Here is a 21,762-nt window from a genome sequence, read left to right as displayed (position 1 = left end):
TTTATTTTATTTTTGTAGATTGAGTTGAGTGGAATAATGAACCTCCAGATATCTATGTACATTCACACGTGTATGATTAAACGTGTGCTGCACTCACACATGCGAGCTTATTCTATATAACTGTTCGAGTCTTACTTCCTGAATACTTTCTTGAACTAGTGAATTAAAAATTAAATGAATTGACTTTCTTCCAGTTATATGTTGTTTGTGTTATGAAGGTTTACACACAATCCTCTGACCTCAAACGTACATAAATTTGTGTTTGGACTGGTGAGGTACTCCGGTTTCTTCCCACGGAATGACCTCCTACTGCCAACATTTGTAGAAGACGGTAAATAATTAGTATGAAATAATGATAAGGCACATTGATCAATCTCAGAACACCTAATACAAAAGAGTCGTGCAAACACGGACACCTGGATATAAAGTACACCACATACCTTTTATACACCCAGCCATGGAAAAACCATGGTGGAAAGTCCACGAGGATCCACCGTGTCGTTCGTGTTCCACTGTGTGTGTTATTTGCGAATACACACAACGTCTATGAGCTTTGTTGTGGCCATGGGCGCCTTGCAGGGAATGTGAAACGTGTCGCAGGCTAAATAAACATGATGAAGGTGGGGTTTTAAGAAAAGAAAGAAGTCAATATTTCACCCTCTTCCTGATATTTATATTGTTTTTCAACATTTCGAGACAATTCCAACATATATTGTGTCTTTAAGGAAATCTGGATTTTAATTTTTTTCTTTTAATCTTTTAATTCCTTTCTTCATTAAAATATTCTTATATTCTATGTTCAATATTAATGCGTTCGGCATGTTTTGAATGCAAATTTGCATATCCAGTAAATGAAAAGCATATATGTAGTACGGATTTTCAATAATATCTCTCTCTCTCTCTCTCTCTCTCTCTCTCTCTCTCTCTCTCTCTCAGACAAAAGTGGTGTTTAAGGTACATCATTGCTTCTATCAAATTGTGCTAATATGCATCTTGTCAAATATAACTTGATTCAACATAGAAATTAGAGCAATGTTGATAATTAACAAAGTGGAATTAGTTCATTACATAATAGTGTTAGAAGTGAAGCTACAGACCATTGACTGTTTTGTTTTGAGCTTTTTTTTTTAAATCCGGAGTATGTTCAATGTAATTAGAGATTTTCATTACAAATGTTCATCGGGAGGGTCTGGATAATGCTATGATTTTTGTATAACAAGCATATTCCATGCGAATTCCTAGGGTCTTTGTCACAATAGAACTAAACTACGGTTATCTACTTTGGATATTTGAAATTAATTGGGTTCATGCGATTTCAGATTTAGTCTAAGATAACGGGTTTCTTGCGCCACCCAATATAGTTCACACTTTTTGCAAGAAGCAAAGCACTTATGTTAATTTCAAATGCATATATTAGCTCACCCCCAATTGTTCTATCGAGGCGAAAGATCCTTTAAATTTGCATGGAATATTCAAGTTATACACAGGTCATTGTTATAGTCGTAGATCATAGTCCCGGTGACCACACCAAAGAATAATAGTTTTTTAAAAAAATCATTGATGACGAAATATAGCCAAACTGCAGATTGAACTTTATAGAGGCCCGTGACAACATTTATACATATATTTTTCAATGTATCAGAAGGGGCATGTAGCCGGTTAATTTAATTTGTTTTAATTTTTTAACAAGCAATAAGAAAACAAAAAATGGTCCACAAATTGTCCGATTATCAAAACCTGAAGTTGTGTACTTGTGTGTGTCGTGGGTTTAAAAGAACCGAGTGGTCTACAGCTATTTTCTAAATATGGAATGTGTGTGTAAGGGGGGGGGGTTGTTGGCCAAGGAAAAAAAACCTATTTTGGGTGGATCATTTGATATTATTTCTTTTAGTTCTTTATGTTATCACACGGCAGGGTTTGACGTTTACTTTTTTGAGCACTAGACCACTCGGGCTACTTCAAATAATTTTTGCTAGACCTGACCTTATATCAACTGAAAGAAACTGTCAGATTTTGCGTCTTTTTTATTTTCCTTAATCGTAAAGTTTAAGTAGTACTCGTAAAGTAATCGTGTCTATACGTAAAGTGCTTGTAATGACTCTGAACAATCTGTAAAGCGATCGTAACCCGACGTGAATGAAATCGTAAATATCACTTAGACATTCGTAATAATCCGTAAACAACTCGTAAACTATCTGCAACATATCCTAAATTAACCGCAAAGATTAAAAAAATACGAATGTTTTACGGATTCGTACGAGCAGTTTAAGTGTTCTTGCGACCAGTTTACGATACTTACGGATTATTACAAATTATTTACGGAAAAAGAAAACCGTGGACAATCGTGATTTTTTTTTTGACATGTCAAAAGATTTGCCCCTACTTTCACGGATCCTTACGAGTGTGTGCGAATTGTGACGAGTTATTAACCGATACCGACGAGTGATTTACGAATGCTTGCGATTGACTACGAGTCGGAGATCCGTGGGGACTCGTAAGAAAAATCCGTGAATGTGAAGGTGGTATTAAAGTGTCTAAATCGTAACAATCCGGTTTCTTTTACGGATTTGTACGAAAAATCTGTGAATGTGAAGGTACCATTAACGTCTAACTCGAAAGATTTTCTCTCATATGGTAACGTCAACAACACCGGTGAAGAGCTCAAAATTTAGACCTTTGACCGCCGCTTACGGCCGTTGAGCAGTGAACCATATTGAAACCGTTCGGAAACCTGATGTTGACGTTTCCTGTATGATTTCTCAGTGCGTAAACGATTATATAATTTCCAAGTTTCAGTCTGTGAGAAACTGTTAGACCGTGATTTCAAATGTTTAACTAAAACCCATTTATTTGGTTTTCTTTTTCATTTTTTAGATAACGATTTACAATTTGAAAAAAATCCGAATAAAAAGATTTATATTTAAACGGTGAGAAAATAAAAGTAAATTGTTGATACTATATCTTTAGAATTCATTCATTTGGTACATGGTGCATATTGCTTGTGTTTTTCACGTGTAATATTCCACGAAAAACGCAATGTCCCGAAGTAGAGGAGTCCACTTTTAGCGTGGTTCTAGAAAAAAAAAAGGTGTCTTTGAAGTTGCGATTTCCGCGCCAGTATTGCATTCGAGAGTCCTCCGCGTAACACGGTGTGCCCAAGGAGCTTTCCAACGGTGTCACACGGAATATAAAACCTCGTTCATAACTTACAAAATACTAATAAAAGATGGATAATTTACACCATCAAAATCTATATCCCATGGACGATTTAAAAGTAGCTAAATACGGTAATTTTGTCTTCAGATGATCAACTTTGTCGAAATATCAATAGGTTATTTAGTAACTCTTATCACTATTAATTACCGTTGTTATTATCATTTGCTTATTGAATGAAGGTTATCAATACTAATATGTCTAAAGTTATAAACTACCGAGTAAAGACCGATTTTTATTTCTATTCAAAACCGGTACCAATATTCAAAAAACTCTAAGTCTGTTCCGTACACTGCCGATTTAAATGCTGTTTGTATCGATCACCTTACTGGAGGTGTGGGAACTGGTCGTGAGCAAAGTAAACATCATAAAGGTGGTGATTTTTTAAAAACAGTTTCTGAAGAGATACACACTGTTGTACAGCGTATTGAGGCAGCTACAACGATATCAAATATCGCATACGTGTCTGTGAAAACACGGTATTGAGCACTTTCATTTTAACCCCTTTCTTTAATTTCTTCATTTGAGATATCATTAAATCCACTATTTAATAATAATAATAATGGGTAATACGGATAATTCATGTTTTGAACATGAATCAGTATTCAGTGACTGTAACGAATTAGGGATATTCAATAATTACTCTCTCTCTCTCTCTCTCTCTCTCTCTCTCTCTCTCTCTCTCTCTCTCTCTCTCTCAGTAGTTTTTGAATTACGATATTTCTCCATTATAATAATTTGATATGTATCTAATCAAATTAACTTGATTCAAAATAGAACTTAACAGTGATATAGATAATCAACAATTCGAATTAATTTATAACACATATCAATAGAAATAAAAATCCACATGTTGTTTCAAAATGATTAATTATGAATTATTTACATTCGACCGGAAGAAATATAGTTTGGTAGAGATTGTTATTAAAAATTGTTCATCGGGAGTGTCTGGAAAATACAATAAACTGTGTATAACAAGTATGTTACATGCAAATCCTGATGGTATTTGCCATAATAGAACTAAATCACGGTTAGCTAGTCCGGGTATTTGAAATTAACAGAAGTGTTTGACTTCTTGCAAAAAGTTTGAAATTGGATCGGTGCAAAGGAGATATAATTACACCGACCAAACATATTACACACCCATTTCTAGACGTCAAATACTTGTGTTAATTTCAAACACCTGGATTAGCTGAGCCCCTCTAGTTCTATGGTGGCGGAAAAAAAACCTTTCAATCTGCACGAAATATACAAATTAAACATATACTTTTGTATCATCAAGACATCCCCATAACGCGATTTTTTTTTATTCAAAAAGGCTATTGCATGATGCAACATGACCTAACTCCAGATCAAACTTTTTAGAGCCCCATCCTAACAACTATTTTTTTTTTCAAAGTTTCCTGCTGACTTGTCCGAAATCCTTGAAAAGCACAACGAAAAAAGAAAAGAAGATGGCAATAAAGAAAACTATTCCTTTTGTCCGAACTAGTGTACTCTAAATAAACCCTAAATAGTGTACGCGTGTTTGGCGGAGGGGGGGGGGGTCTTCATAAAATCAAAAGCCTCGTCCCACTCCCATCCCCCATCTCGTTATGACTTCTCAAATCGATAGGTGGATGAGTCTCTACAAGGATTTGATTTCTAACATTCAAGCTTTAATATTAAATATACATTCTCCTCACACTCAATCACCACCACTATAAACAATAAGTGGGGTGGGCGGGTTGGAGGACAATATATCTTTAAAATTAATCGTAGTCTAAAATACTGCGAGGGAAACAGCCTCAAATACAACTAGTTGAAATAAAAAAAAAAATTAAGTTTAAAAACAATTTAATAGTTTGCATTTTATCTGCTTATATCCACATACGCTCTCGATTATCAATATTTATTTTCTAAATATCTGCAATGAATTATTTTAAAATCATATTGGCATCACAATAATAGAGGTGCTGCTAAATCTAAAACGGCGCAAGAGAGAGAAAAAGAGAGAGAGAGAGAGAGAGAGAGAAAGAGAGAGAGAGAGAGAGAGAGAGAGAGAGAGAGAGAGAGAGAGAGAGAGAGTTGTATATTGTTTAACGTCCAGCTGGAGAACTCGAATACCGCGAGTCAACACAGAGTTATGTAATCATTTTATATTGTTTCCACGGTAGGTGACAACTTAGAAAATAAAAATGGTACGCTGGCAGAATACGGTCCAGCTTCGTCACATAAGAATATAGAAGTACATGGCAAGTAGGTGTATACGGAAACCAATATTGAACAGATATTTCTACTAGGATAGACGTACTAGTTATATGTGTATATACATGTAGATAATATTGAACAGGTGCTTCTATTATGACACACACAATACTACAATGGTGGTGTGTGACCGGTCAAAAGAGAATATTTGCTCCTCCTTTGGGCAGAGAGTCTCCCTTGGTTCTGAAACATGTGGGAACCACATGCGTCAAACTCAGATTATGACAGACTAATGAGAAATCATATTTCCTTTTCATGTCAATACTTGTATTTCATATTATGTGTAGTTATCAAATAATGATCCTAAATTACATAATTACATACATCCTGGATGTAGGCTATGCCTATGGACTTTTCTAAAAAAAAATATATATTAATAGTGCAGCTTTTTTTCTTCTTTCAAACTGATGACCCCGTAAAAATGATTACAATTGTTGTTATATCTTGTGTATATCATATACACGTAACCGAAATACATGTTATTGAGGTTTGCATTTTCATTTTTTGATAAGCGAACATGCACGTATGATTTTGTTAATAAATATGAAACAAAGCGTCATAATTGTGAGAGATCTGGTCAGAGTAACAGTATCAAAATTATTTATCAAAATAAAGAATGCATACATTGCTGCGCCGTATTTACTCAAAAAGGTATCGGGCTTCATTAAATGCATTATTCATGTACAAGTGTATCAAACGAAGCGAATGAATTATAATTTCGTCACCCCCCCCCCAAATGAATGAATACATCAATGTAATATGACACAAATTCGCAACAAATTGATGTCTTTCTTCTATTCCGATTCCCTCGTCACTATTAGGCACGAGCGACAACCTCTAAATGCGCGACCCAGTCACGAAAGCCCAGCACAGGTTTGTGTTGGTGTCTACCGTATGACAAATCACCACTAGGAAACAACAACCTACAAATCGCAATCCCAGTTTGTAGTTACAATACCAGGATGTTACCCTAAAAAAAAAGAGATTATTTGATTATCCAGATACGGCACATGTACTTCAGTTTCACTACATTTAGTATGTGCGTATATGCTATAACAGTGCACGAGGATGACGTTCAGTTACATACACACTTGGTGAATAATAAGTTTAACAATGTAACTGCAATTACTAATCTGGGGTGCATTTTACAAAAGAACTTACGACTTACTACCAACCCCGCATAAGGGAATTACTCCGCTCATTGTAAGATGATTCACTCCAATGTAAAATAATGAAGAAATGATGTTGAAAATTAAGTTTCAGAAACGTTTTAATTCCCTTATCCAAACTAATAACAGTGTAATGCAATTTAAGACTTGCGACTTTGTCAAATTATTTTGTAAAACGGGCCTCAGACACGTATCATCATTTTTCAAAGTGAGTGTGTCGGGGGTGGGGTGGGGATGGGGTTGACATTTCAAAAGTCTTCATAAGAAAAAAAAATCAGGGGGGTGGGGGTTGAGTTGGGTTGGTGTCTTCACCCATGACTACGTTTCGACCCCCCCCCCCCGAAACTTCCTGAAATCGGAGGGTGGGGTGGGGGTTGGGGTGGCTGCCGTCTTTACCTTTAAAATTGCATTTTTTTTGCTAACACTTCTTTTAGCTTTTGTTGAGAAACATTTTATGACTAAAATGCATACATTATTGTTTTATTTTTATATATAATGTCAGTTTCAGTCGTTATTAGAGAACTTTGATTTGGAAATTACCAACTGATTCCGAGTTTCAATCTGGACTACTTTCTATATAGTGAAACCAGTACTGTTCGTAAAAAATCAGAGAGAGAGAGAGAGAGAGAGAGAGAGAGAGAGAGAGAGAGAGAGAGAGAGAGAGAGAGAGAGAGATATCATTACCTTTTTATGAAAGAGTGAATTTAAGAATATTTTAATGAAAGTTTTAAGAAAGTAGAATTAAAACAAAAAATTACGAAATCAAGTTCTTGTAAAAGTATAGTAGTAATTGATATACCCCCTGCAAGGAAGCCAGTATGTACCTCCTGTATCTACTGAATTAATGCTATACTCTAAGCTAGGCCTGTATGAATTATTACAGGAATAAAAAAATAACATTCATGTAACACCTCAGCACCTACAGTGTACAGCTATCAGTAAATGTCAGAGGCCTCAATACAAACCACAGTAAATATCAGCATTTCTCAACACCAACAAATATTATCAGTTCCAAGAGTAAAAATATCAGTGAGCACGAGAACTGAGCAGTATCAACAACACGATGACAGTAGACATTCTTTCCGTCTTATGTTCTAATTCGGCCAGTCTCAAACGAACATAAAATATTTACTACCTGATTCAAAATCATAACAACACTTTTTATGGGTAATTGCTCCAAGACTTGCACATTCATTCATAAATACATATATCACGCGATCTGTCTCACTGCCTTGAGGAATAATATCTTCAATATCTACAATGACATACAACTATACATATATATATATATATATATATATATACCTTCTTTGTAACAAATATTTGTATCATGTACATTATATACCTGTATGATAATATACATTACAACACAATAGCAATGTGTATGTAGAGGGTGGGTGGGTGGGTGTACAGCGTGTGAACAGCGCAAAGTCTTGAGCTCGAATGACTGAGAAACAGAACCTGCTAATCATGCTCTACATAACCGGTCTTACTGGTATGACACGCCTGAATTCCTTTACAAACTATAAATAGCAACCACGTGTTCGACGTAACAGGTTACATTTATCAACCTGCAATAAATATGTTTATGTTCTAATTCGACCAGTTTCAAACGAACATAAACTATTTACTACCTGATTCAAAATCATAACAACACTTTTTATGGGTAATTGCTCCAAGACTTGCACATTCGAAATACAAAGAAAGGGGAAAAGAAGAAAAAATAATAATACAAATTTTATTGATATTTATATTTTCGAGAATAGCATCAAATATCCAATGACTTAGAAACTGATGATAAAGAATGAATATTTTCATGAACATAGCCATCTTTGGCATTATCTGACCTCCATCTGCCGTGTTTCTTAAACAGTCTGTCGTTTACACCAGCATTGGCAGCTGCGGTAGCATCCCCAGATCGGAGACTGTGAAGACCAAATTTAGATTTATCCACACCCACATTTTCCAATGCATCAAGTAATATCTCTCTAGCCCTAGAATATGACAGTGGTCCAGACTTTCTTAATTTATAGCTACCCGATTTTTTACAAAAAGTGACTGCCCTAAAAATGAAACAGTCAGAATCTGATGCAATAACAGCAACCTGCAAATACAACTTCAACATATTATAAGGACAGGTGACATTATTTGTTTTAGAAACAATAACATTGCTACCTTGTTTGTATTTGTCTATTTTACTTTTGGATATAAACAGAGAAAAATGATCATCATAAAATGCTATGTCAGAACGCTTAATATTCACAAGTTCTGAAAAACGCAAAACGCTGCATAACTTAATAAGCACATAAATGATATTTTAATTTCAGGTAAGCTGTTTCTTGAAGATCCGTAACGTTCCACTATCCGTTATAGAATTTTTGGAGTTATGGGTTCTTTCTAAGTGACGGGTTTTGAAGTAATTCTACGCGCTCCTTCCAAAACCGAAACGACTAAAGATGAATGACAAGGATTATCCGTGCCTGAAATATTGTGGGCCTACGAAATTGCGTAAAAAGCTTCATTCACTTTAGACACTGAATTAAATTGTTTGGATAAGTGAATCAAATATAATGAAACATGATAGTCTGTAGCAGGAATGTGTTGAATCTTTGGATTTTGAGAGCGGCACCAATTGATCCATGATTTGAGAGCATATCGATATTTTTTCTTCTTTCTTTTTCTTTTTTTTAAATCAAAACCCCTGCTAGATTTGAACCCACGATCTACAGATCAGCAGTCGACACGTTAACCTACTGAGTTATCCAGCCAGGCCTGCAGATCAATTTCCCGACCTTCCTGGCTGTCCAAGAGTGCTTTCTGAAAGGAACTGAGTGAAGAATCCAAATAACACTTGAATAAATTGAAAGTATCTGTGTTATCTGTACAAGGATTAAAAGGGTTGTTACATGTAGAATCCTTTTCTGTGTCTACGCCCATCAAATCGTTTTCGGAGTCAGACATAGTACAGTGTGTGAACAGCGCAAAGTCTTGAGCTCGAATGACTGAGAAACAGAACCTGCTAATCATGTTCTACATAACCGGTCTTACTGGTATGACACGCCTGAATCCCTTTACAAACTATAAATAGCAACCACGTGTTCGACGTAACAGGTTACATTTATCAACCTGCAATAAATATGTTAGTAGTGTGAGTACTCCAGGTAAATGTAAGGTCAATTATGCGCCCTTTTCACAGGTAACCGTATGCGGCTAAAAACCATTTTAATCGATAATTAGGAACTTTCGAAACATTGGTATTGATTCCCTTCAATTTTAAAGATAAATATATAATAATAAAACACATGTATACACAATTGACAATCTACAACATTACTAATTTGACAACGGAATCACTTCATTGGAACAATTAGAATAGGACGTGGAATATAGATTCTGATAGTTTAAAGTATCAATATTATATTAGTATTTTGTAAACATATTATATATTGAAGAACGAAATGTTATCCTCCGAGTAACACCATTAAAACACACCATGAAACACTGCGCTACACGGAGTACTCTCGGATGCAAGGTTGCCATGACACAGAAATAACAACTTCAAATGCATGCACCAACGTTTTTTAGACTCACGCTAAAGCGTGGTGCACGGGGCTCCATGTTTTTCGGGGAATACTCATGGCCGGTACTGTACATCGTATACATAAGTGTTGGGATCCAATATTAGAGGCATTAAAGAAAAAAAAAAGCATGAAACAACCGGATGTTCTATCAATATTGTTTTAACAAGCAAGTAGAATCAGGACCCCCCTCCCCCCCTTTAAAAAAATGAAAACAATATCCTTTCACTGACATATATAATTTTTCCTCCCTCTGATCAACAGCTGTTCTGTGTTAGTTTCCTTCGTAAATATAACGTAAACGCGTAAACAATCATGTTGCAATTTCATTTCCGGACTCATTGTTTATAGAAATAACTTTCGAATGGAAAGCAAACTTTTTACAATCAACACTTTTTTTTATTTGATTTTCTTTAGGTATGGAATATCACAGAATGTCATGATTATAAAGGATGAAGATATATATATATATTATTACTACAGTAACTTAATCCGAAGAGTCGGATCACGTCGAGTTGACAGGCGCGGATCATCAGATCACACGAGACACGAATAAAAAAAAGTGTTGATTGTAAAAAGTTTGCTTTCCATTCGAAGTTGATGGACCACTGCGTCACACTGCATTGTGTTAACGAAAAAATGCAGATAACATTATTACTGAAACACCTTTTTGTTATGCACCCGCTCATAAAGCAATGTTGAATGAGAATTTGCCATCAAATTGGCATATCCTGAAATGATTTACAAATCTGACAATTGTTCAGTGCCTCTCCCCAGCACTTTTTAGAACTAGTGACCTCAAAGTTTGATACATCGGCGATTACGAACACACTTTACGATCGGGAAGACAATAATTCATGATTGACATTTTCTGCTTCTTTTAAAATAGGTTTATTGCTTCATATCCACTCTGATTCAATTATGTGTGTTATTTTTACTTCGGGCATTCCAGGTAAATCCCTCCAACATAGTACCGTGGCACACGCGTGATGATCTTGGCACGTGCCAAATAATTTACGGTTAGCGTTGTTTTATTCTATGACACTTGTGTAATCCAGGTAAATCCACCTCATGTGATACCGTGGATAATCCACCAGTGAACGTTTATTCCAGGACACGTGCCTTTTTTATATAATGCTTTTATATAATGGAAAACCAAATACGAAATACTTTTTTGATCATATAGTTAGAATAATATATCGCTTCACATATTTTTATTCATCTTTCCATTGAGTTGGTAGATTATCCTTGCAGAACAATCGACTTCTCCGTCTATTGAACTGTGTTAAAGTTCTTTAAATAATTATATTCCACGTGAAAAGACGGACAAAATGATATAAGTATCAACATTATAGCGCTAGTAATAAAAGCTCCAGCTCTCAATATGTAAAACTTATACGGTACCAATTTTGATGCACCAGATGCGCATTTCGACAAATAATGTCTCTTCATTTGTTTCATTGAGACGAGAAAGCATACGTAATCAGAATTTTGGTAGCACAACAAATAAAAAAAAATATTTGTTGGAAACTGTAGAATTTGGACTTTGAGTTTTTGTCGACAAGTAAAAATGCAATCCTTTTCGGGATTAATTGTTTTATTATACACACTAAAGCAATGTCCCTTATATCCTTTTTCTCTTCTCCACAAGACAAAGAGAATGATATAAAAAACACAAGGAAATTAAACAATACCTAAGCATTTCACAGGCAAATGGGTAATCATTTTCATCGCGCGTGGCAGGATATCTTCCTGTCAAAAATCGAGTTTTCGACTTATTAAGCTATGTTAAAGTTCTTTATATCATTTTATTCCACATGCGAAGACAATAAAAAATGATATCAGTATCAAAACCATAGCTTGAATAATAAAAGATACAGCCTTCAATATGCGTGGACAATCCCCAGTACATTTTTGTGGCATATTCTATCACACAAAATACCGGCTCCAGAATTCCCGATCCAAAACCCTTATATATGTACATTAAAGTATTCGTTTCGAAGAGACGAGGGAAAGAATATGTGATTAGAATGTCCATGCTACAAAAAGTAAAACAGTTATTAACTGAAAACTTTAGAAATTCAACTTTGACATTTCACCGAGTAGAAATAAATCCCCTCCGTGACTGGCTGTCTTTTTCTACTCAAGTTACAGTAATGCGCTTTACATTGATGCGAGAAATAATATAGAATCAAATAATTCTAAGTATGACAGATAAAGATTTTATACCCAAAAACCTTTACAATTTGGATTTACACATTTTACAGTGGGGGCCCATTTTCTTATTTATTCAAACCTTTGCTAAATGTCTTGACTTGCTTTAAAAAAAGCCTTGTTATTGCTAGTCTTAGTTACTAAATCGAAAGATACATAGACACAAAATCTTTTCTCATGAATTCACTCTCTCGCTGTGGCCTTCAATTTGACATTTCGATGTATCGATGACGTTTTGTCTATCAACAATAATACCTTTCGTTCATATGTCGATTCCATGAATCACTGTGAGCTCGAAATAAAGGACATCACATAGTCGTCCACTTGTGCTTCATACTTAGATATTTTATTGCAAGTAAAAATTAATGGCAAATTTACCACTCAATTGTATGACAAACGGGACGAGTTTAGTTTACCCATTGTCAGCTTCCAATATTTATGTAGCAATATCCCATTATCACCTGCATATGGTGTTTACATATCTCAATTGATTCGATATGCAAGAGCTTGCTCTGCGTATAGTTAGTTTTCAAATCGAGATAAGCTACTGGCAAACATGTTGATGGTACAGGGGTTTCAACAGCCTCGATTGAAGTCAGCATTTCGCAAATGATATGGTCGTTATGACGATCTAGATCGTCAACACAACCTATCATTGGGTCAAATGCTGTCTGACGTGTCTTAAACCGTTCTTGGCACACTGATCTTGACTGCGGATAACTCTGTTTACCTGATCAGGATATCAGGCTCACTGAGGGTGTGACCGGTCGACAGGGGGTGCTTACTCCTCCTAGGCACCTGATCCCATCTTTGGTGTGTCCAGGAGTCCGTGTTTGCCCAGCTATCTATGTTGTATTGCTAGCAGGAGTTATGAGATTGATCACTGTTGGTTATCTTCACCTCTCATTAAAAAATCAGAGAGAAATCAATTGAAGTGATCTAAATACCCTTAAACCTGGTTATCTCCCTTGAATATCTGGATTTTCTTTGTTTGAGTCCGTATATTTTACATAAATATGTTTAGAGACATGGGACCACTTGGACATAAGCCATACTTTGAGATGAAAGGTCAATATCGGCATTGAAATGATATTTGACACATTTTCAAAGTATTTTACACTCTTTTCAAATACAGTAGACGTTTTGTGACCTGATATTGAAATTTGAATTCTTATCAACTCCAATTACCGTCCCGTTGCATTAATTCTATAATTGATTTTCTTGAATATATTTGATACTATGAAAGGTACTCAATTTAGACTTCTTTATTCTGGTTCTTATTGTTTTGACTTTGAATTTAGGGTCAAAGTTTAAGGCCATACATATATTTTCTAGTATTTGCATTTTTCAAACAAATTGAGTATTCTTAAGTCAAAGTCACCTCTCTTTTACAAAACACTATGATACGATCTCCTGGAGGTTCTCTTTAGTGGAAGGGGACGTCAGGTGTGCACCTCGTCCATATGTCCGTCAGATCAGTTTCCTGCACTTAATCATCAATTCCTACAGAATACTTTTGATAGTTAGTACATTGCTTTGCCATAACAAGTTACAGATCAAGTTTGAATTTCAGCTTGGTCGGTTGTACATCAAACTTGGTACATTGCAAGGAGTAGATTACCCCTAACGATTTGATGTAGCATGGTCAAAGATCAATGGTCAAACTGAACATGGGAATATAATATCTGCTCAATATCTTGAGAATCCTTTGTTTGACAGGCATACAACTTAATACACCAGTACATCCTAGGATGTAGATGGCCACTAGTGATTATGAGGTAATATGGTCAATGGTCAAACTAGACATCGGAAGATATTGTCTGCTTAATATCATCATAAACATTTGGTTGACAGACATTAAACTTGTGCATTTTAAGAATCAGATGATATGTAGTATTTTGAGGTCACATGATCAAAGTTCAAACTGGACATAAAAAGATACTATCCACTCAATATCTTGAAAATCCGTTGCTTGAAAAGCATCAAACCTGGCACACTGGCACATCCTGAAAAGTAAATGACCGCTAGATATATTGGGTCAAATGTGAAACTGAACATCTAGAGAACTTTTTGGTTAACAGACATCACACTTGGTACCCTAGTACACCTTACGAAGTAGATGACAAGATGTTTCAAGGTCACACGGTCAAAGGTCAAACTGGACATAAGGGGGTACTGTCTGTTTAATATCAAAGAGCCCTTTGCTTGACAGATATAAAACTTAGTACACCTGTACATCCTAAAAAGTAGATGATCCCTAATGAATATGAGGTCACATGGTCAATCCTCAAACTAGACATAAGAAGATATTGTCCGCTCAATATCATCAGAACCCTTTGATAGACAGACATCAAACTTGGTACACTAATGTAAAACTGATACGGTACCAATTTGGATGATGCACCAGATGCGCATTTATCTTAAGAAGTATATGACCCCTAGTAATTTTGAAGTCACAAGGTGAAAGGTCAATACACTCTGCAGGGCTTGGAGCTATTTTTTTTTATTTTATCAGTCCAGCGGAATATGTTTTTGAGATTTCTTAAGTATATTTTCCAAAATGATGCTTTAACAAATTAACCAGTCCCATCGCACTGACTAAAACAACTGTCAGTCAGTACACCCTACTTTTAACCAGTCATAGACTGATCGGTATATGTTAATTTAGAATCTTGCTCTAGGCATAACTCAATATCCCAAAAACCCTTTACTTGACAGTCACTAAACTTGGTTCACTGGTACATCGTAAGGAGTAGATGCCTATTGATTTTGGTACACATTGGCAATGGTCAGACAGCACAAAGTAATGTATTGTCTCCTTTATATTTTGAGACTTATTTGGTTGGCAGATATCAAATGTTCTATACTGGTACATCCTAAGGAGAAGATGATCCCTGTTCATTTTGAGGTTATATAGTGAAAGGTTAATCCACTATGTACATGGGAAGATATTATTTGCTCAATATGTTTGAATTGGTTTGGCACTACACCACTTTTATCAATTAAATGATACATGTTTGTAACCCTTTTCAATTTTGAACCATGGAGGCATACATGTTTCTTAATCATTCCTTGTTAACAATAGTACTGTTGTGCATATCATATATTGTTTAACCAAGCTTAAGATTGGCAATGTTATTATTCAATAATCTTTATATAAGTCTTTAAATCTTTAATAAAAACATTGTATATGAAATATTTGTGTTTTGTTTTAATTTGCGGTTGGTAATATCTCAGATTTTAAACATTTTATTCAATGAATAGATAATTGGTATGAAGCATGATTTGTAATTTCAGGAGCATAATATATATCACTAATATTGAAGTGTGACTGTGTGTATATATCCTTGATTCAATTATGTCGTCATATTTTAGAAAAGGGTAGCCTATTCTTCTTTATAAATTTCTGGAGCTTTCCGCACTGCGTAAACCTAGGTTGTAAAGTAGTTTGAGTAGTGCGTAATCTGTGCGGGAATTTTGTGGAAACCTATGATGGCAACTAATTTCAGTAGTGCGGAAACAGTACAGAAACCTTATGTTTCGACAATTTTCTGCTGCATAAACCACCTGGAATCAGGGACGGAATAGGTTTACGCACTCTGTAAACTCCTCTGAACTTGAAGTTTCCAAACTAGAACTTTGCGTAAACCATTTGTTTTGTTAAATTTCGGAATAATTCAAGCACAGTTTCTGCACCATGGAAACCATGGTTTTTATGCAATGAAGACATTGTCAATCTATATCGGAACCTATTGTTCCTTACACCATTTCTTCTGAATACTTTATAAATTTGCCGATAGGTGTTGTTAATTGGGAAAAAAAATGTGAGTACCCTCCTTATAATCGCTGGCGCAGGCGCGATTGAAACGTAATTATTTCCCTGTGTAGGATTAGGTCATAGTTGTATGTATTTGCAGTCCCAATTTATAATAACATTCCCAATTTCATGTTATCAATAAAAGTTGCTGTTCTAATCACACCTCAAACCCTTGAATTCACAAGGCACTGGCTTTGATCGCATACTATTGTTTAAGAAAATACATTACAGCGTTACCTTTCACTTATCTATGAAACGGTGAAAAAATGTCAAAAAAAGAAAAAAAAACCTCTGTACACGATAAAGCTAACTGTGTCACTCACTGGCACCTGAAGTAACGGCACTGCTACACCTTCTGATTTTTGTGCGGCGATGATTTTTCCGAAATGTGTGGATTCCCACTCTATTGCATCACTCTTTCGATCTTTATAATCTCTTAACGCCTTTTTGTAACCTTGATATATCTGCCTTCTAACGGTATACTAAATACACAAGGTAGGAAACCAAAAAATTTAAGCAAAACAGGGGTCTCACTTCGGGGAACATTTCCAAAGTGCATGTAATTGTAGCCCTACCTAAGGAATTTTGACGAACGGTAGATGAGGGAGATGTTCATTTCATTCAAAACCAATCATATCTCTTTCATTTGTCACAATCTTGCGTGCATTCTTTTCTCCCAACGGCAGCCAAAGAGGAGGACACATAGTATGAAATGAGTTACGCATTATGTGGTTGGTTTCCGAGACTAAACACGTGTCGATGAGGCATTTTATTATATCGGTGTAGTGGTGTCCATGCTTCAGGTGCTTATGCTTGTACATGTAACACAATTGAATGATGAAAAAAATACATGTAAAGTGCATGCTAAAGAGTTGCAGTTATTTTAACAGCAAATTTGATTTTATTGAAAGCAAGGTTCTTTGTAACAATGAAAACTCAGGTGAGGTGATTCTGAGAAGTTTGAAGGCATGTAATTTTACCAAAATATCTGCTGACTGTTGAGGTCAACTTGAGTTTGAAAGTTTTATATGTTGGTGGTCCCGAAGCCAGATGGTCCCTTGCTTGACACTGAAATGAGATACAAATGCTATGCCATTATTTGGATATATACATACTTTACATCTTCTCGTCTTACAGGTTTTCCTAATAACAAGTGCACTGAAAAAGTATCTCCTTGATCTACAAATACGATCACAAAAGTGATGTCAGCTGAATGTGCTGTCTGTATCAGTGAAACAGCGATCCCGCTTATAGTATGTCCAGATATTCCTAGTTGCACTGGTATTGATTTAAGATTCTTTGCAGAAGGTTTGAGATACATCACTGCTCGTTATCTTCGGCTGTCACTTAGGATTAAACCCCAACCTTGACTTTTTCATGAGTATCAATTCAAATGGTAGAACTAAAGGTTATCAACAAAGGCCTGTTTATTTTTTTTTCAATTAAGGGAGCATAACTGCAGTGTATGTATTAATTAATGTTGCTTTGTTTGCGTCATTTCAATAAGTTTCAATCATTCGGAGACGTCACCAGCAGTAAATGTAGGACCCTGAATTTAGACATATGCCTGTCGCTCAGGGTTGTATCATAGAGGTTTCTATAACATGCCAATGCCTTTCACAATACACTAACTTTGTTTCAAGGTCGTATCTGAAAGTCCCGTAATTCTTATTTATACTGTCGGACGACTGAGAATGAATAATGACTTATCATATTATATGTCTAAGGCGGCACTGGAATTGAACAGTATCTCCTTGTTGCTAACCACTAGGCTACTGCGAAATTGGTTAGGTCATATTTAGCTAAAAGCATCTTCAATACTTTGAGAATTATCAACAAAAATGTTATATTATATTTGTATTCCCTAAGGCAGCTATCGTTGTCACAAGGTTTCCTCCATGGAACTCATAAAGTACAAAATTATCTGCAAAATCTGTCTCATAATCATCCTCGCTGTCACTACATACGGGTATGTTGCTAGATACATTTATGCTTTTTCTGATTTAAAAGTGAAATATATACATTCGGAGGGAGCATTTTACTCATCGGCTTTTAACTTCTTACATAGAACACATTCGACAAAAAAGTATATATTTACATACCATGATGAATATCAGATCGTTTCAAAACAGTTTAATGAACAAATGAATTTCAAATGATTCAAACCTAAACTTGCAGATGCTAAATGAATTACGTTCAATGTTGAACTAAACTATCATATAACAAAAGTTGTTTTAGGTCTCCTGAGTAATTGGTCTGCATCCGGCTTCATCCAGCTTGCGTTAAAAAGCTACCATGTTTACGTTCTCGATAACAGCCATTCCAATTCTTCTATAACTTTGTATGTAGCATATATAACACAATGGGAACATGATTTGTATATTTAAGGACCCTACTACCCCTAAAACCTTAAGAAAAAAAATGATAAACATTTACCAATTTTCAAAATCCTTCTTCACAACCGGACATATGTACAACAAAATGCTTAATTTAGTAAAGTACGAAGACCTCAATCAAAATTGTAAATTTCATGATCCCGGCGGTAGGTGTTCTGTTTTAAGGACGGGACAAATCTTGATAAATTTAGTATATTTGTGAAAAAAATATTTAAGTCATAAATAGATACTATATTGAAACAAAATAAAAATTTAGAAAGAAGAGGTAGTCCATTACCAAACATTAAAAAGTTCATGATCCTAGGATATAGGTTCTTAATAGTTCCATGGTGGAGCCAAATTATCATAGTGATTATTGTCTATGCAGTATGAAGATAACGAACAATGACCAATCTCATAACTCCTATAAGCAATACCAAATAGATAGTTGGGCAAACACGGACGACTGGACACACCAGAGGTGGGAGCAGGTGCCTAGGAGGAGTAAACATCCCCTGTTGACCGTAACATTTGAAAGTCTTTTTTAAGTTTACTTGTGCATAACAAAAACAAATCTATTTTTAGTAACGTTTTTTGTGAAGTTTGTATGAGACGGAAGAATGCCTTCATATTGGTATGATTTTCTGTAGAATATAAACCATTTGGTAATTTTCACAAATAGAAGGATGCTAATTTTCCAAAACCCTTATAATGACCAGACTCTCATGGCTTTACTACGAATATAATATTACGTACGCCCAATCGCTATTTTCATCTTCCATATATTGATAACTGAGAGAAATAACATTTGTTCTGAATGATTCTTTGTTACAACTTCAATATGTGATTCGTTTTCATTATCTACCATACTGATTATTTTGTAAATAATCACAATACATGAAAAAAAAAATCATTACATTATTATTTTATGTTAATTACAATGCTTGGTTTTTATCATTAACTACACTATTTGATTCTTTGTCATTAACTACAAAACCTGATTGTTTAACCTAAACTGCAAAACTTGATTCTTTGTCATTAACTGCAATACTTTATTCTTTGTCATTAAATAAAACACTTGATTCTTTGTCATTAACTACAATACTTCATTTTTCCTTATCACCTACAAATTTCATTTCTTTGTCATTAACTTCAGTTCAATAATTAACTATCTAAACTTACTATCACAAACTTTTCCCGTCCACCTGTCCGGACATATGCATTCCCAGTACCTCCTATCTGTTCCATTACGTTGGAGAGTTCCACCATTTTTACATGCTTCTATGTTTCTGGAATTCTGACTTGCTATAGATCTTGGTCTCATAGATACTAAAAATAAAATACCACTATAAGATGGCATGCAATTAAAAAGTGTGTGTGTGTCCCTAAGTATTTATTTTTGTTTTCTGTGCACGGACAATCGCCATCTTTAGTACTATCACAATGTCAATACAAAAAAAAAACCACACCAATAGTATCATAGTGATGTACACCCAAAACCAGTATTGGCGGTGTTGTCGAATTGTTCACAACATGTATGTAGCTAGTATCCTACTCGAAAACAACATACTCAGTATCATTGTATTATAAACACAAAGACACAATCACTGTTTTATTGATAACGCCTTTAATATTAAACTGTAAAATATATATATCCTGTATCCCCCGTCTCCTCGCTGTCTGACGTTTTTCAAACGATTGTTACGCCGTTTTGGCACACTGATTTTAACTACGGATAGCTCCGTTTACCTGATCAGGATACAGGGTTCACGGCGGGTGTGGCCGGTCGACAGAGGGTGCTCACACCTCCTAGGAACCTGATCCCACCTCTGGCATTTACAGGGGTCCGTGTTTGTCCAACTCTATATTTGTAATGGTTATAGGAGTTATGAGGTTGATCACTGTTTGAGACTTACCTCTGTACCAGTATGTTCTCTGAAACCTCAAAGCATCGGTCCAGGTAAGGCTGAACAGAACCACGACACCCAGGATATAAATCTGATATTAAAAATACACAAATTACATACTAGAATTCAATTTGTATCAGCGTTAATGACCTTAGTATAATAAGAAGTTATAGTGGGATGTACAGTGTTCTATTCACAAGGAAAATAATGATGTGGTATGTTGGAGTTTCTGCGTTCACAGACATATTATTGCAGAAGGAAATGATGATGTGGTATGTTGGAAGTTCTGAGATAACAGCCATACTAAGTTTAGATTACATCAATATTTAAGGATGTGGTCTTTCATTTTCATTCAGCGCATTGAGATGTAATATATTATATACTAAATCTAAATAATCCCTATATTCCTGTTACAAATATAAGTGGGTGTGCTGCTCCTCGTGTTTCTGTTAACGTTATTTTAAAGTCAAATTATCTACATATTAAGGGATCTTAAATTTGCATTAGAGCATAGAACAATCATAAAATGTTTATATATGTGAGTCATTGCAACATGTGTCTTCATATTGATATGTATGCTGTCTGTACAACTAATAAACACTGGCAAATTCAATGAGAACTAAATAACAGTCATAAGGTCCTCTGATAGTAATTGTGTACATTGATCATTATTTGACTTATTTTTACCAAGAGTTTTAAAGGTTTTGTTTTATAAAGCAGCATTTTCATATAAAAATGAGTGTGATAAAATATAAAATTGCATGGAATACAGAGGTGTTTGGTGAGCAAGTCTTCCAACAGTGTGTTGGAATCCCCATAGGCAAGATCTGTGTTCGTTCGTTAACTGACCTGTGTTTTATATTCCTATAAAGCAGAAATTATTCAAAAATGTTTACGTGGGAAGAAAAAATATCTCGCTCTGGCTTTGAATTATATCACGAAAAATAAAACACCTAGTCTCCTGCCTTTTTAGTATTGCTTATAGGAACTATGAGATTGGCCTCTGCTCGTTCTCTTCACCCTTCCTTTCAAAAGTGTATATTCTTCCCTTTAACACCTTTATCAACCCGTGTTATAGCATGGTTATCTGAAATAGTTTATGTCTATGTCTCAACACACGTATAACAATTGTTTTGCGAATAACTACAAATGGTACATACTTCTAATTGACTGTGTATGTACAGTCAGTCAGTATCCTATAATCATACTAACATAACGGCTGCAACTGTGGGATAAAATAGT

The 21,762-nt window shown here is 35.2% G+C and overlaps 1 protein-coding gene and 1 long non-coding RNA gene across 10 annotated transcripts in view; one reads left to right on the top strand and one right to left on the bottom strand.

Moving 5' to 3' along the window:
* LOC125661127 (uncharacterized) overlaps nucleotides 1-188 on the top strand; it is a 39,826-nt gene extending 39,638 nt beyond the window's left edge. For all 9 annotated transcript variants that reach the window (XR_008798237.1, XR_008798233.1, XR_008798232.1 and 6 more), the window contains one exon: nucleotides 19-188. This is a non-coding gene — a long non-coding RNA (uncharacterized LOC125661127). The remainder of the gene's footprint in view (nucleotides 1-18) is intronic.
* LOC125672806 (pyrin-like) overlaps nucleotides 1-21,762 on the bottom strand; it is a 132,618-nt gene that overhangs the window by 89,489 nt on the left and 21,367 nt on the right. The gene's annotated exons all lie outside the window — the stretch shown is intronic.

Source organism: Ostrea edulis, chromosome 8, assembly GCF_947568905.1.
Source record: "Ostrea edulis chromosome 8, xbOstEdul1.1, whole genome shotgun sequence".
Lineage (NCBI taxonomy): Eukaryota > Metazoa > Mollusca > Bivalvia > Ostreida > Ostreidae > Ostrea > Ostrea edulis.
The sequence above is the reverse complement of the archived record's forward strand: the minus strand, read 5'-3'. Positions and strand labels throughout refer to the sequence as shown.